The following is a 14,531-nucleotide window of genomic DNA, read 5'->3' on the forward strand; positions in this document are numbered from 1 at the left end:
GTTAAAATGGCTTCCATAAAAAGCAATCAGTGAACAGACAGCAAGTATCTCATACCACCGTGGCCGGCGGAAGACGATGCTTAGCCGGCTAAAAATAAAACGTAAGGATTTATCGGTCCATACGCTTTTGATGTTGGATTGAGTAACACGCAATGGAGAAAGATAGACATGTTTAGGATAACTTGCCCGGGAATATGTTAAAACCCGGAAAAATATGTCAGGAATACTAGAGATGGTACCTACTATTGATCCGAATTGGAAAGGAGAAGTTTGTAGTTCTAAAATTATCTTGGTAAGTTTAGTTGTTTGTTTGGGATTTTCTCGAAAATTACAATTTAGATTTTTATGCGGTTTTTGTTATAGATTAAAATAGATTTCTAGGCAGAATATGGAGTGTCATATGTTAAAAATAGGATGATTTTCGGAGGTGCATCATGAAACTATCCAATTAGTAACAAATCGAATCATTTATTTTGCCTTATTGACATATTTTTTTTTTTTTAATACAAACATATAGTCACGTCTTTATCCCTTGCGGGGTAGACAGAGCCAACAGTCTTCAAAATACTGGTAGGTACATTTTGATCACTCTTGAGTTTAATGTTTTAAATAGTAGGTGTAAGTTATTGACCATCATATATGACCTTCGAGACTTGTAGAGACTGTCTGCTCTGTCTACCCCGTAAAGGATAAAAACGTGATATTTGTAAGTATAAACCTACGTAGTTCTTTTAAGACACGCGAGCGAAACTGTAGGCAATGAATTGGTTATTAATAAATTGCAGCCATAAAAGATAAAATCCTCACTTTAATATGCATTGCATCAAAACCGGTATTTCGAAGTAAACTTTCCCACGAAGCTGTCTGTTCGTATGTAACATTCGAATTTCCTTTACATCGGACATATCGCCTAAACAGGTTCAGTGCCCAAAGTGATGCGATTAAATCTGTTATACCGGAATAGTATGGAATTTTGTTTTCTAATATAAACTATATGTATATGATTACAAAATTTACTTTTGTTTTATCATTCATACATACATACATATAATTACGTCTATATCCCTTGCGGGATACACAGGGCCACTCTTGAAAGACTAATAGGCTACGTTCAGCTGTATGGTTTAATGATAGAATAGAGATTGAAATAGTGACAGGTTGCTAGCCCATCGCGTATAAGAAGAATCCCAAGTTTATTCATCCATGGGTAAGATATGAATTAGTTCTATTCTTAAGTAATACGTTTAATTTTAAGAAAACAATCAAATTATCTAAGAAAAAACCTCTTGCTGAGTTGATGGGATGTTCTGTCACTATTTGAATCACAATTCCATCATCAAACTGTACAGGTGAACGCGGCCTTTCAATTTTTTCGGGACTGTTGACTCTGTCTGCCCGCAAGGCACGTAGCCGTGATAATATGTATGTTAGGAATCAGAGTTAAAAGCCTTATATTTCGCAATAAACAAAGCTAAGTACACACTAAATTCCCCTCTTTAACGACAGTATAAACAGGCCATAACATTTGTCATATTAAGAGCAAGGTCGTTGATGCCATCATTGCGATTATGCAAAGAAGGTCACTACAGAAATCATACCATAGACATCGAAATAATGCAAGACGATAGAAATGCCATATCGTATAATGCCATATACTGTGTAGTTCTCGACAGAATAGGATCACTTCATCCTGTCAACTAAGTGAATTGGCACACTAAACAGCTCTAACCATGATTTGAAGTGGGTTCTCCTGCAAAGGTTACGGAGGTCAGACGTAAATTACTTCAAGTATAAACCTGACGTACCTAATTTAGAACACGGTCAAAGGTACACCCGCGGCTCCTAGCAAAAAGGTGGAACATGTTACCGAGAATAACCCCAGAAGACAGAAGAATAGAAGCACCATATTGTTGAAACTAAAAGGCTGGACTCTGATTGTGAATTTTTATTTTCGCCATTACACATATTATTCTTAATCCGAATGACTGTTATATAATTTGTTATATTTCTTTTTATGTGCAACAAAGAGTTTACGAACAAACAAAATAAAGAGACGATGTCTCGTCATTTTGAACCGCACGCTTAAACTATCGAATAAATCATAAAATTGAGATACATGATAAAATCGTTATGGCGTGACACCCTTTAGTTACCACGTTACATTCACCAGCACTTGCCGCTTCTATGGTCTTATGTTATTCTGAATTCTATGAATCATACGCATCAGTGGATACCAGAGAATGATTGTTTACGAACAATGATCTTGTAAGGGATTGACTAGTCCTTGAGTAATCATAACTTTGACGATTGTCTCATCTGTATGTATATTTATAATGCTAATACATGTATGCGTCTTTATCCCTTACGGGGTAGACAGATCCAACAGTCTCGAAAAGACTCGAAGGCCCGGCGTGTTATCACAAGAATATAGCAACTAATTATTAAAGGTACTAAATTACCAAGTTAAAAAGTTCCTTAAATAGGCGAGCTTGCATGGAAAGATTGATGAATGTGGATGAAGCGAAAGAAGTATGCAGAGATCACTATCTACTACTACTTTTGAAAACAAGTACTTTTTGGAATCTAATAACAAGTCGTAACCCATACAAACATATATATATATATATAACTCGTCTTTATTCCTTACGAGGTGAATAGAGCCAAGACACATACTCAGAAACAAGGCCATAAAATTGACTAACCTTAGATAACTGCACAATTAAACCAGTCTTCTATAAAACTTCACACCCCTACAAAACCTTATTAAACAATTATTGTAACACTTCAGTATGTTTTACTTTTTAATCGTACATCTGATATACAAATATTTACAAAATATATAGAGAATTCATTGAAAAATCGCGTGTTATTCACATACAGCGGATATCAGACTGAACAAATTATATTATACAATCGTTATTATCAACTATGTAAATACTATGATTAATATACTATCAGTTTTATTCCGAAGTCAGTCGTGTTACTCACCGGTAGATATATATTAATTATTTAATTCAGATGTAATAAAAATATGAGGGTAATAAACTTCGGACTCTTGATTTTAGTCAATGGGCTGATACGTAATATGTCACTATTTAAATCTCGATTTCATCAGTTTAACTTCCTTTAAGTATTTTCGAAACTTTCGGCTCTGTCTACCATGTTAAGGTTAAGGGCCGAGATTCGAATCCGAGACCTCCGGTGTCACAGACAAGCGCACTACCGCTGCGCAACAAAGGCCGTTAAATGTATAGGGTTCATATGTGCAGCCCAGCTTAAAATGAAATGCGAAAGTAAGTTTGTTTGTTACCTCTTCATGCATTATCTACTGAACCAATCTTATCAAAAGTCTAGGGTAAACATAGGGTATCTTTCATCCCGGTAAAGACTAAAAATTCAATGGGATTTGCGAAAAACCTGTATTATTTTACAGATGGCACTAAATTTGCGCGGGGGAAGTCGCGGGTGGAGCTAGTATAAACTGTAGCGGGAGCGATGATTCGGGCTCGACCGACACCAAAGGGAACATCTTCCGCCAGGCTGGTGTGATGTCTGGGGAACCGCACGACAGACGATGTTGTATTTAAGTATCCGTGAAATCTTTGCTTGCGCGATTTAGCATACGCGCCGTGATAGGCTTGGTGGCGTGTGACATTAGAGATGACGCCATAGATTCTTCGTTGCTATTGGTTGAGCGCGTGATAATACATCATTGTGATTGGCTGAATCTGTTCTGATGGCGAGTGACTTTTGTGAAGTCTCCATATAACCTTGAATCATATACCACAAGTCTCATAACCAAACTTGTAAAAAAATAAAATAAATATAGGTCAGTGGATTTACATGCCAAGTGACGGCAGAACATACGAACAAACAATGTTAGAAAGAGACGGAAAATCGCAGAAGGGCGCGAAAAGTAAATATTCGTGACTTACTAGCCTCGAAAATTTAATAAAGGAGGAAAAGTTGTTTTTATTATTAGTTCGATATTCATTGCTTTAAAAACTCTAGAGTCAATTTCAGTTTCCGACATCTTTAGAACAGAACCCTATATCTTTCCAATGGATGTCGTAAAGGGCGACTACAGGATAGGCTTATGAACTTGGGATTCCTCTTGTAGGCGATGGGCTAGCAACCTGTCACTATTAGAATCTCAATTCCATCTTTGAGCCATACAGCTGAACGTCGCCTTTCAGTCTTTTTCAAGACTGTAGGTTAGGTCAAACCGCAATGGATATAGACGTGATTATATGTATGTATCTATGTATGTAGCAGAATGTAAAAGCAGGTTGACGAAGCAAATATACAAGGAGAGTGTGAAGGGAAATGTTGGAGTTGGAAGTTCTAGACGAACGTATCTTGATCAAATTAAGGACGTCTTGGCAGAGTCAGGAGTGCCCGAAACCGCCGAGCGTGCATGAAGAGAGTTATAAATGTGGATGAAGCGAAAGAAGTATGCAGAGATAGTGGTAAGTGGAAAGAGGTAGTCACTGCCTACCCCTCTATTTATATATGTATGTATGAACCTCTCCTACTCGTATGTGTGTATATATGTAACATACTACATACATAAAATCACGCCTCTTTCCCGGAGGGGTAGGCAGAGACTGCCTCTTTCCACTTGCCACGATGTTATATATATATTATATGCTTATTGTTTTAGATTGTTTATATGTAACACAATCTTAAACAATTTCAATTAGCCCAAGTACATAAAACAAGATCCCGTCAATAGTCGTAATTATGAAATGCTGACCCCGGGTTCACTGGGGCACGATAACTCTCTCCAGAAATTATGAGACGTTATCAATAGGGACTGTGTCCAAGGGACGATACACAGTGATTGACATCGATTCCCACGTCACTTTTAGGGTTAAGTACATACATACATACATACATGTCACGTCTATATCCCGTACGGGGTAGACAGAGCCAACAGTCTTGGAATGGCTGAATGACCACGTTCAGCTATTTGGCTTAAAAAAAGAATTGAGATTCAAATAGTGACAGGTTGCTAGCCCATCGCCTTAGAGAAGAATCACAAGTTTATAAGCATATCTCTTAGTCGCCATTTACGACAGCCAAAAGATGGAGTGGTACTTTTTTCTATTGGTGCCGGGAACCACACGGCATTAATACTTCTGGTATTTAATATACCTACTATACGATTGTGGCATTATCGATACACATGTCAAAGTATCGGACGATCCGCTATCATGCCCCGGGGCGTGGGCGCACAATGCAAATCCACTCGTAGACAATTATATAAAATGGTAAACAAACTTACATACATATATTTCGAATTGACTGTAAATGCGTGTTATAAAATTTGAACCTTAAAAACATTATCAGTCCTTTCTAAAGACAGTTGGCTCTGTCTACCCGGCAAGGGATATAGACGTGATTATTGTACGTATGTATGTATGCAGAAGTATTAATACTAGCTTTTACCTGCATCGTCGCCTACGCATATTTGGCGCCACTTACAAAAAATCGTCAAAAATTGCCGAAATCGTCAAAAATTTATCCACTTTTTTTGTAATAATGTTTTTTACATTCATAATAATTTATATTGTATTTTACTGTTTATAATAATATCTTAATCCTTAAATCATATTAAACACTACACTGACCGACTGATTGACTAAACACACAAACCGTTTGAAGTTCCGCATGTATGTTAATCAAGAGGGGTGTACTTGTGAGGAATTTCCGAAATTCACGCGAGAATAGAAAATAGGAATTAACAGGATCATTTGTACGCGGTCACTCTAGTCCACATACAAACTAATAATTAAGATAAAAAGATTTGTATGTTTGTATCGGACAAACTCAAAAACTAATGGACTGATTTTCACGATCTGTCAAAGATATAAAATAGATTATGGAGTTAAAACAGGTTACTTTTCTGGGATTTCCCACGGGAGTGAAGCCCATCGCAAAAGCTAGTCTAGTGTAAGTATGAAATAATTTTTCTAGTGTGCCTTAGCCTTTATTTAAAGGCGTCGAATCGCAGTTTCACCGGTTTAGTTTATTTACATAACCGGAATCACTGCCTTATAATCACGACTTTATTTATATCACTGCCTTATAATTATATTTATGAGATCCCTTATAAAAGGTAATCGTATGGCTACTTACGAAGTTCTAGCTAACAAGAAGAGTCTAGGTCACATTGCCTATAGAGTCTTGAAAATATTGTTAGGCCACGTTCAGCTGTTTGGTTTAATGATAGAATTGAGATTCAAATAGTGACAGGTTGCTAGCCCATCGTTTTAAACAGCAGAACGTGGCCTTTTCATGACTGTTGGCTCTGTCTACCTCGCAAGGGATATAGACGTGATTATTATGTTTGTATGTTGATTTAAATATATTTAAATTATATTTGTATGTACTTATGTATGTTTGTTTTAAATAAAGCAGATCGAATATCCGGAAACAGACACAATAGTGTATGTAGGACATACAGACAGACAGACAGTGTCGCGCCCGCGGTGTCGAGTTACGCCACTTATCTAGCAGATGTGTGTTTGTTTGTTAGGAAATGTGTTTAAACTATTACGCATTAACTAAAAATTACAGTCGAATTGAGAACCACCTCCTTTTCTGAAGTCGGTTAAAATGATGTGAGATTTATAATTTGTAATGAAAACACAAGGCGATTAAGACCTAGGTGGATGTACCTTCATCAAATAAGGGACGTCCTGAGGAGTGGTCAGGTCAAGAATACCCTAACTCGACGAGCTAACATGAAGAGAGTTAAGTATGTGAATGAAGTTAAGGAAGTATGCAGGGATCGTGGAAAGTGGAAAAATATAGTCTCTGGCTACCCCGCCACGAATGAAGACTTAAACGGTTTGGAGTTTGGAATAGACTAGATTTATTTTCAAAATTGGATACAAGTTATCACTTAGTCAAATTATTCACCCTTGAGGGCTTCAATGATGCCCGAAATAAATATTCCACGCGGACGGAGTCGCGGGCACAGCTATTTGGCTTATAAATCGGCATGGCTAATACAGATTACTATTGAAGCAAGTAATAAGCAATATTTAATACATACCTACATACATACATAAAATCACACCTCCCTCCCAGAGGGGTAGGCAGAGATTACCTCTTTCCACTTGCCACGATCTCTGCATACTTCCTTCGCTTCATCCACATTCATAACTCTCTTCATGCAAGCTTATTTAATATTTAATGCAGAGTCATATTGCTCTTATACTTACTCCCTTTCAATTCAAGACCCTAACTTCAAACATACGCAAAAAAAATCATAGTAAATTCCTGGTGTCATTATCAAATTGGTTTTTTGTCCCGATATTTAGCTAATAGAAGGGGCTTAATAATTCATAGCTCACTTTAACTCATCCCCTTCTTCCTTTTCAGAGCAGCTGACTTTAAAAATACCGTGGGATTTGACGGTAAGGTAACCTTGAAATGTGATTCCAAAGCCTTTTAGCAAACATTAAAAATAAAGGGTTATCTTTTAGGTGTGAATTTATTATCTGCTGAATAAAGCACTTGTTATATACAGACGATTTAAATGACAATGTATGAATGGGGTAACTCATACGCTAATGGAGTCGGCTTACAGAAAGCTAAACGCTGTTACCCTAAGGGAAGTATTGTGGTTATTTAAATTATATTAATTTGAAAGTTATTTATTGTGTTATGAAAAATTGGAAGTGTTATTATCATACATAAGTTATGTATGTCTTTCTTTTCGCATCTCTTCCTTGATTTTTTATACAAGTTTTCATCTCTTGATTAAACGACTATTATATTTCAAAAATGTATATAAATATCGCATTTCTTTGCTATTTACTTAGAATATAAGAAAGAACTATTTTAAATGCTTACTGTGGTAAAACCAAAAGTCTTATTTTCCTAAGCTGGTTATTCTAAAATTATAATAATGTAGCGTCTAAACTATGATTTATTCTTTTTTTTAAAAATACCGATAAATTTGTTCTAGACGTTTTTAATTTATCTTCACCTTAATTAACATTAAAAATATATATAAAATAAAATGTATTCAAACATTTAAGAGTCTAATATCAAAAAAAAAATTACTTACCTAGAAAACGTGAATTTCCTACCATATGCGTGACATTGATTATACGTTGCTCAAATGTCAAATTATGCAACCGGTATTGTATGCCGGCTTCGAATGTCAAGGCAATAACTAGATATGTATTCTTAGAAAATAAATATCTAACATATGGGTTAGGTACTTATCTCAAGTTCACCTCATCCATATCTATATAAAATTATAAAAAAAATTACTTAAGCTTCACCTCAGTTACTCGCGTTGCATTATACTACATACATACACACACACATACACATGGTCACGCCTATATCCCTTGTGGGGTAGACAGAGCCAACAGTCTTGAAAAGACTGATCGGCCACGTTCAGCTACTTGACTTAGTGATAGAATTGAGATCCAAATAGTGACAGGTTGCTAGCACATCGCCTTAAAAAAATCCCAAGTTTGTAAGCCTATCCCTTAGTCGCCTTTTACGACATCCATGGGAAAGAGATGGAGTGGTCCTATTCTTTTTGTGTTGGTGCCGGGAACCACACGGCACTGCGTTATACTATTTATAAATAATACAGGTATTAAACGCGCACGTAACGTACCTTTATTATATCTCGGACGTTTCAAATCGTGTTACAATGATCCGTTGTCACCGAGCGACTCGTACGAAACGTCCGACATAAAATAAAGGTACGTTACATGCGCGTTTAATGCCTGCAGTAGGTATTTAAATATAGTATTTATCTCAGCTTTCAATAATCTCCGTCACCCAATATTTCAATAAAATATATTTCCGATAAAGTTTCAGTTGAAAGCCTTTTATATAGAGAATTTTGGGCCAGTCATTGAAGTATTTTCTCTCTTTCGCATTGTTCTGTTAGTTTTGTTTTTTCATCAAATTTACCAGTTAGCTAGATTTTTCTGTATCTGAACGTAATAGTTTACTTTTTTCCGAGTTGTATATTTCTTCTCAATACTCCTAATGCGTGCGAAATTTCAGAAAGATTGGTCGAGTAGGTAAAATGTGAAGAGGTGACTAAGAAAGTAACAAATGCACACATATTTATACTATATTAGCGACCCGCCCCGGCTTCGCACGGGCAGCGTTTATACATATGAAAAACTTCTGAATCACTTTATTAAAAAATACCTGCATCAAAATAAAAATGTAAGCATACGTACATACAGACATTGAGACAGACGCGGCAAGCTATTTTTCTTTATACTAAGCCAAGAAGTCAAGATCTTGACAATATAATAAAACTTTTTCATAAGTAACAGTAATATAACCTAACCTGATTGACCGATAAGATTACATGCTTCCAAACATGTATAAAGTCACGACAGAAGACGTGGGATATGTATTAGTTACCTTTATGACCGGTGCCGCGTGGTTCCCGGTCCTTTTTTCAAAGATTTCGTAAAAATCTAGGCGAAAAAGCAACAAACCTTTTTTAATATTAAATTCCATCATTAAGCCATGCGTAGCTGTTCACTCTTTTAAGGAATGTTGGCTCTATCTACCCCGCAAGGGATGATGACGTGATAACGTTACCTTTATGACAAAATCTGACTTTGTGGCGAGTACGGTCTATTCGATCTGGCAGTTTTTCTGCTATTAATTGCATTTAATCGATAAACTTATATCTACAGCCTTGTAACATCTTTCATAACAATTTTATTAAAAAAAAAATGTCAGTGAAATGAAATGAAATGAAAGTACGTACCTACTTGTTTTTATCACTTTAAAATTGAAAAATTACCCATTTGTAAAAACCTATTTATAGGTATTTTATTTTTACTTTTTTTAAACTACGTATGGCATAGGCACTTTGTAAGTATTTTATTTTTACTTTTTTACATCTATGTACTTACGAGTATGTCAAAGCCAATCACATTAACCTCAGTACGTAATATACAATTTGAATAGATAGTAAGCTATACAAAACACTTATTTTTTTTTAAATCCAGGTGAGTCTTTGTAAGCTTTCATAAGTCATAGAAGCTTTCGCCTGCATTGATGACATACCAAAAGCACGGGAACACTGTTGGATATTGCATTGTGACTTTGTAGCTGAACGCTCGCGCCTATTGTGAAATTTTATACAAGTTAAGTACTTACCTTCCTACCTTTGGGAAAAAAGTATTAGAAGTGACAAAAAAATTACTTTGAGTTAAGTAAATTTATCTTTTTTTTTAATTCAATTTAATGTATTTTGTTTCTATATAAATATACCTAAGTAAGTATTTAATTGAATATTGTAGTTAAGTACTGTACTAAGTACAAAAAATTAATTAATTATTCAACCAGGTCATCGTATGCCGATAGTAATTAATTCAAATGTTTCGAAATAAGACACTCCGTCGGAAAAGTTGAAGCGGGAAACGGTTATTTTATGCAGTAAATTATTTTCGGCGCTGACTGCAGCCGGCCGGCCCTAAAATAAATACGTTCCGACCAGCGGTTCATATTCACTATTGCTATAAAATATCTCAGACACAAAACATATAAAACAATTTGGCCACAGAAAATCCTATAAATAAACCTTCCATCTTCAAGACGAAAACACAATATACACAGCAAGGCACTTTCCCAATCACATTTCACAATTAAAAAAAAAAGAAAACCAAAAAGAAACTTATTCAAATCACTGTTCGAAAAAAAATTAAACGAAACCCGATAAATATAAATACGAATTTTTAAAAGTTTCGAATTTGGAACGTACCGTCGGCCAATGACGCGACTTCCTTGCCGCGATCGCTAACTCTACTGAGTCCGTTTATTTTCCGAACGCCCGAACGTTTTTCGAAAGATGCACGGGCGCACACGGACAGCATCTGCGTGCGCATGTGTGCGTGACGCGCGTAGTGTTGGGGCTTTGCGACTATCGATACACTATTCCGAAATATTGCATTATTTATTCGATGTTTCCTGTTTTACAGGCATTTTCTGTACGAATACGAGTCATTTTTGTTTGCTTTAAAATTATAATTGTTATCTTCTTAATGATATAAACCCACAGATTTTAAATTACTATAGGAAATTTTGCAAAGAATCAACTGCTATCGTTATGATACAACAGTCCGTTTTATTTCTAAGGTTTAAGAAAAATGCGAGCCTTTTTCAAACAAATTTATTACCATCAAAGTAATCTTCTTTTATTTTTGCTCTACCACTGAGGCAACGATTAAACAATTAAGGTTTTATTGTTCACTCTTCTTTTTAATAACTTAAAGGCAAAACACGCTTATATATTATTTCCCTGCTTAAGAACTACCTCTGCCTTAATAAACAACTAAATTTTAAAAGATCATATAATCCTTATAAATTTTAAATCGGAATCTTAAGTAGGTATAGATTTAATATAGAATTACTATCAATATTTGTAGTAGTGCAGTGAACTTAAGCGAAATACATGTTTTCATACCGAAAAAAATAAAAAAGTCGGCACTACTATCGACTTTTTAATTTATCCATCGACAATCAAATCGTGTCACCACTCTAAACAAACGCGTCCACGTTAACTTTTCACGCACACCGCTTTATCTAAGCTTAAAGCTTTACAAAAGTTACACAAAAACTAACTTTATTGATACATAAATAAGCTTCAATATGAAATAGGATACGTATTATAAAACCTAGATAGAATTGATTTAGTACTAAGTTATGCGATGCTAGACTTTAGTTCGATAGGCGCATTCCTAGGCCTAGTCGCTATTTTCTTAATCACCATTTACATTTCACATTTGAATAAATAATCACATAGATGCATACATATTGTCACGCCCACATTCTTTGCGGGGCAGACAGAGCAGATTCGAAAAGACCGAAAGGCCACGCACAGCCGCATGGCTTTATAATGGAAGTGAAATTAAACTAGTGACAGGTTGCTAGCCTTTCCCAAACAAGAAGTATCCCAAGTTTATTAGTCTATCATCAAAAAAACATCCATGTTATATATAAATAAATACATAAGTTGCTAAGTTAGTTGCAAAGTATTTTTATTTATTTTTTGGGTTCCCCAACGTACGTCATGTTGGGAAACCGCTCCAATTCAAAAAAATACATTTGTTTAAAATTATTGCTATAATTCCACAGACAGAGAGACACGTTAAACTTAAAACACCCCTCTTTTTCCGTCGGGTGTTAAAAAATACATAGGCAGGCTCGTAACTTCTTAACCCATTACAGGGTAGACAGAATGTAGTCTCAAAAAATACTAGAAGACCACGTTTAGTTGAATAGATAAAAAATTGAAGTAATGACAAATAAAGATAAAGGGTCAGGTCAGAAGTACCCGAAACCGCCGAGCTTGCATGAAAAGAGTTATGAATGTGGATGAAGCGAAGGAAGTACGCAGAGATCGTGGCAAGTGGAAAGAGTCTCTGCCTACCCCTCCGCGAAAGAGGCGTGATTTTATGTATCATCTATGTATGTATGAAGTAATCAACAATAATAGTACCTACATAACACAATAAGTGCATCAATTCCGTGAATTGCATCTTTTTAATAAATATATTTTAAATGGCGTGAGTGACGTGGTGTTGAGGTCAGAATGCAGTCATTTCTAACATCATGGATAGAATTTACAATTAGTATTTCATCATTTGCGGTCAAGTTACCAAGTCACTTCTATTTTTTCTACAATCTTGTTGGTTTTCCTTTCTGTGAAATATATTGTTTTAGTAGGTACAGAGTGACTTTGAATACACTGCCGTTTGGTTCCCGCCACTTTAGTATAGGACCACTCCATTTCTTGCCCATGGATGTCGTAAAAGGTGACTAAGAGAATGACCTATTTAACAATATAAATTAGTTAAAACCTTACATGTTTAGAATGATTTATATTCAAAATATTATTGGGAAAAGTGAATTAAAAAAAATATTTATTTAGTGATACGCAATAATTTATGAAAAAGAAATAATTTTAACCTTATTAATTAAGTAAACAAATAAGGTTCATGATACGAATATACTCAGGAAGACATTTTGAACTCGCCCAAATAATGTGTTTGATATACCTACCTAATCTTAAGGTTAAAAATATCTACACATTTTCAAAAGGCGACTCTTAACGATAACTGAACAGCTAACAGTGAACGTGTTAAAATTATAAGGACGCATCTAATTATTGTGGTGTAATGTAGTTTCAGGGTTACAGGGAAATTGATTTAGTACTTAGTTATGCGATGCTAGACTTTAGTTCAATATGGGCATTCTTAGGCCTGGTCGATATTTTCTAAATCACGATTTACATTTCACATTTGAATAAATAATCACATAGATGCATACATATTGTCACGCCCACATCCCTTGCGGGGCAGACAGAGCAGTTTTGAAAAGACCGTAAGGCCACGCACAGCCGCATGGCTTTATAATGGAATTGAGATTCAAATAGTGACAGGTTGCTAGCATATCGCCTTCTTGAAGTATCTCAAGTTATAAGCCTATCCTTTAGTCGCATTAAAGACATCCATGGGAAAGTGACATGATGTGGTCCTATTCTTTCGTGTCGGGAACCACACGGGAATAAATAATGTAATGTAGTTTCAGGGTTGCACTTAATAATTGGCGAGGACGCTACAGCCGCGTGAATTGGTTCAGTTTTGCGGGGTCTAATTACGGAAACATGCGGGAGGTGATATGATATCACAATAATAATTGAAATAGTGGTCCACTCCATATCTACGAGTAACATTATAAAGCTGAAGAGTTTGTTTGTTTGTTTGTTTGAACGCGCTAATCTCAGGCACTAGTGGTTCGAATTGAAAAATTATTTTTGCGTTGAATAGATTATCGAGGAAGGCTTTAGGCTATATAACATCACGCTGCAACACTAAGGAGCAAAAAAATAATGGTAAATGTGAAAAAAACGGGTAAAGTTATTCACCCTTGAAGGCTCAATGATGCCCAAAATAACTATTCCACGCCGACAAAGTCGCGGGCACAGCTACTGTTTCCTATGGATGTAGTAAAAAGTAAATAAGGAAAAGGCTTATATAGTTGACTCTTGTGGGGCGATGGGCAGGAACCTGTCAGTATTATAATTTCATGTCCATCTTAAGCCTAACAGCTGAACGTGGCCTTTCAGTCTTTTCGAGACTGTTGGCTCTGTCTACTCCGCAAGGGATATAGACGTGATTAGTCGGGTGAAAATTGAACTGAACGTGGCCTTCGAGTCTGTCTACCCCGTAAGGGATACATACGTCATTCTTACCATACCAATACTTACAATACATTATTTCCTTCCCCCTGGCGTTAGTCCAGGTAACATCATCATCTGGAGAGGAGCTCAGGAGTTCATATATATCTTTCATAGACCCTGGATTCGGTGAGTCAGGTTTTAACACGAAGCGACTCCCATCTGACCTCCGAAACCTTTGCAGGGGAACCTAAGTCATCACTCGTTTTCCGTCACCGTAATAGCACCGGTTAGCACTCAAACTAATGTAACATTACTTGGTTTGTTTATGTATGTGTTG

At 35.9% G+C, this 14,531-nt stretch overlaps 1 protein-coding gene across 2 annotated transcripts in view; it reads right to left on the bottom strand.

The window, feature by feature from the left end:
• LOC106130446 (protein amalgam) overlaps window positions 1-10,891 on the bottom strand; it is a 157,055-nt gene extending 146,164 nt beyond the window's left edge. Inside the window, exon 1 of one of the 2 annotated variants that reach the window (XM_060952012.1) lies at window positions 10,775-10,891. The gene's annotated coding sequence lies outside the window, so the exon portion shown is untranslated. Of the gene's footprint in view, window positions 1-2,702; window positions 2,892-10,774 lie in introns of those variants that run through there. The other variant, XM_060952011.1, reaches the window with a different exon arrangement.
• Window positions 10,892-14,531: the final 3,640 nt, after the last annotated feature.

Source organism: Amyelois transitella, chromosome 27, assembly GCF_032362555.1.
Source record: "Amyelois transitella isolate CPQ chromosome 27, ilAmyTran1.1, whole genome shotgun sequence".
Taxonomy (NCBI): domain Eukaryota; kingdom Metazoa; phylum Arthropoda; class Insecta; order Lepidoptera; family Pyralidae; genus Amyelois; species Amyelois transitella.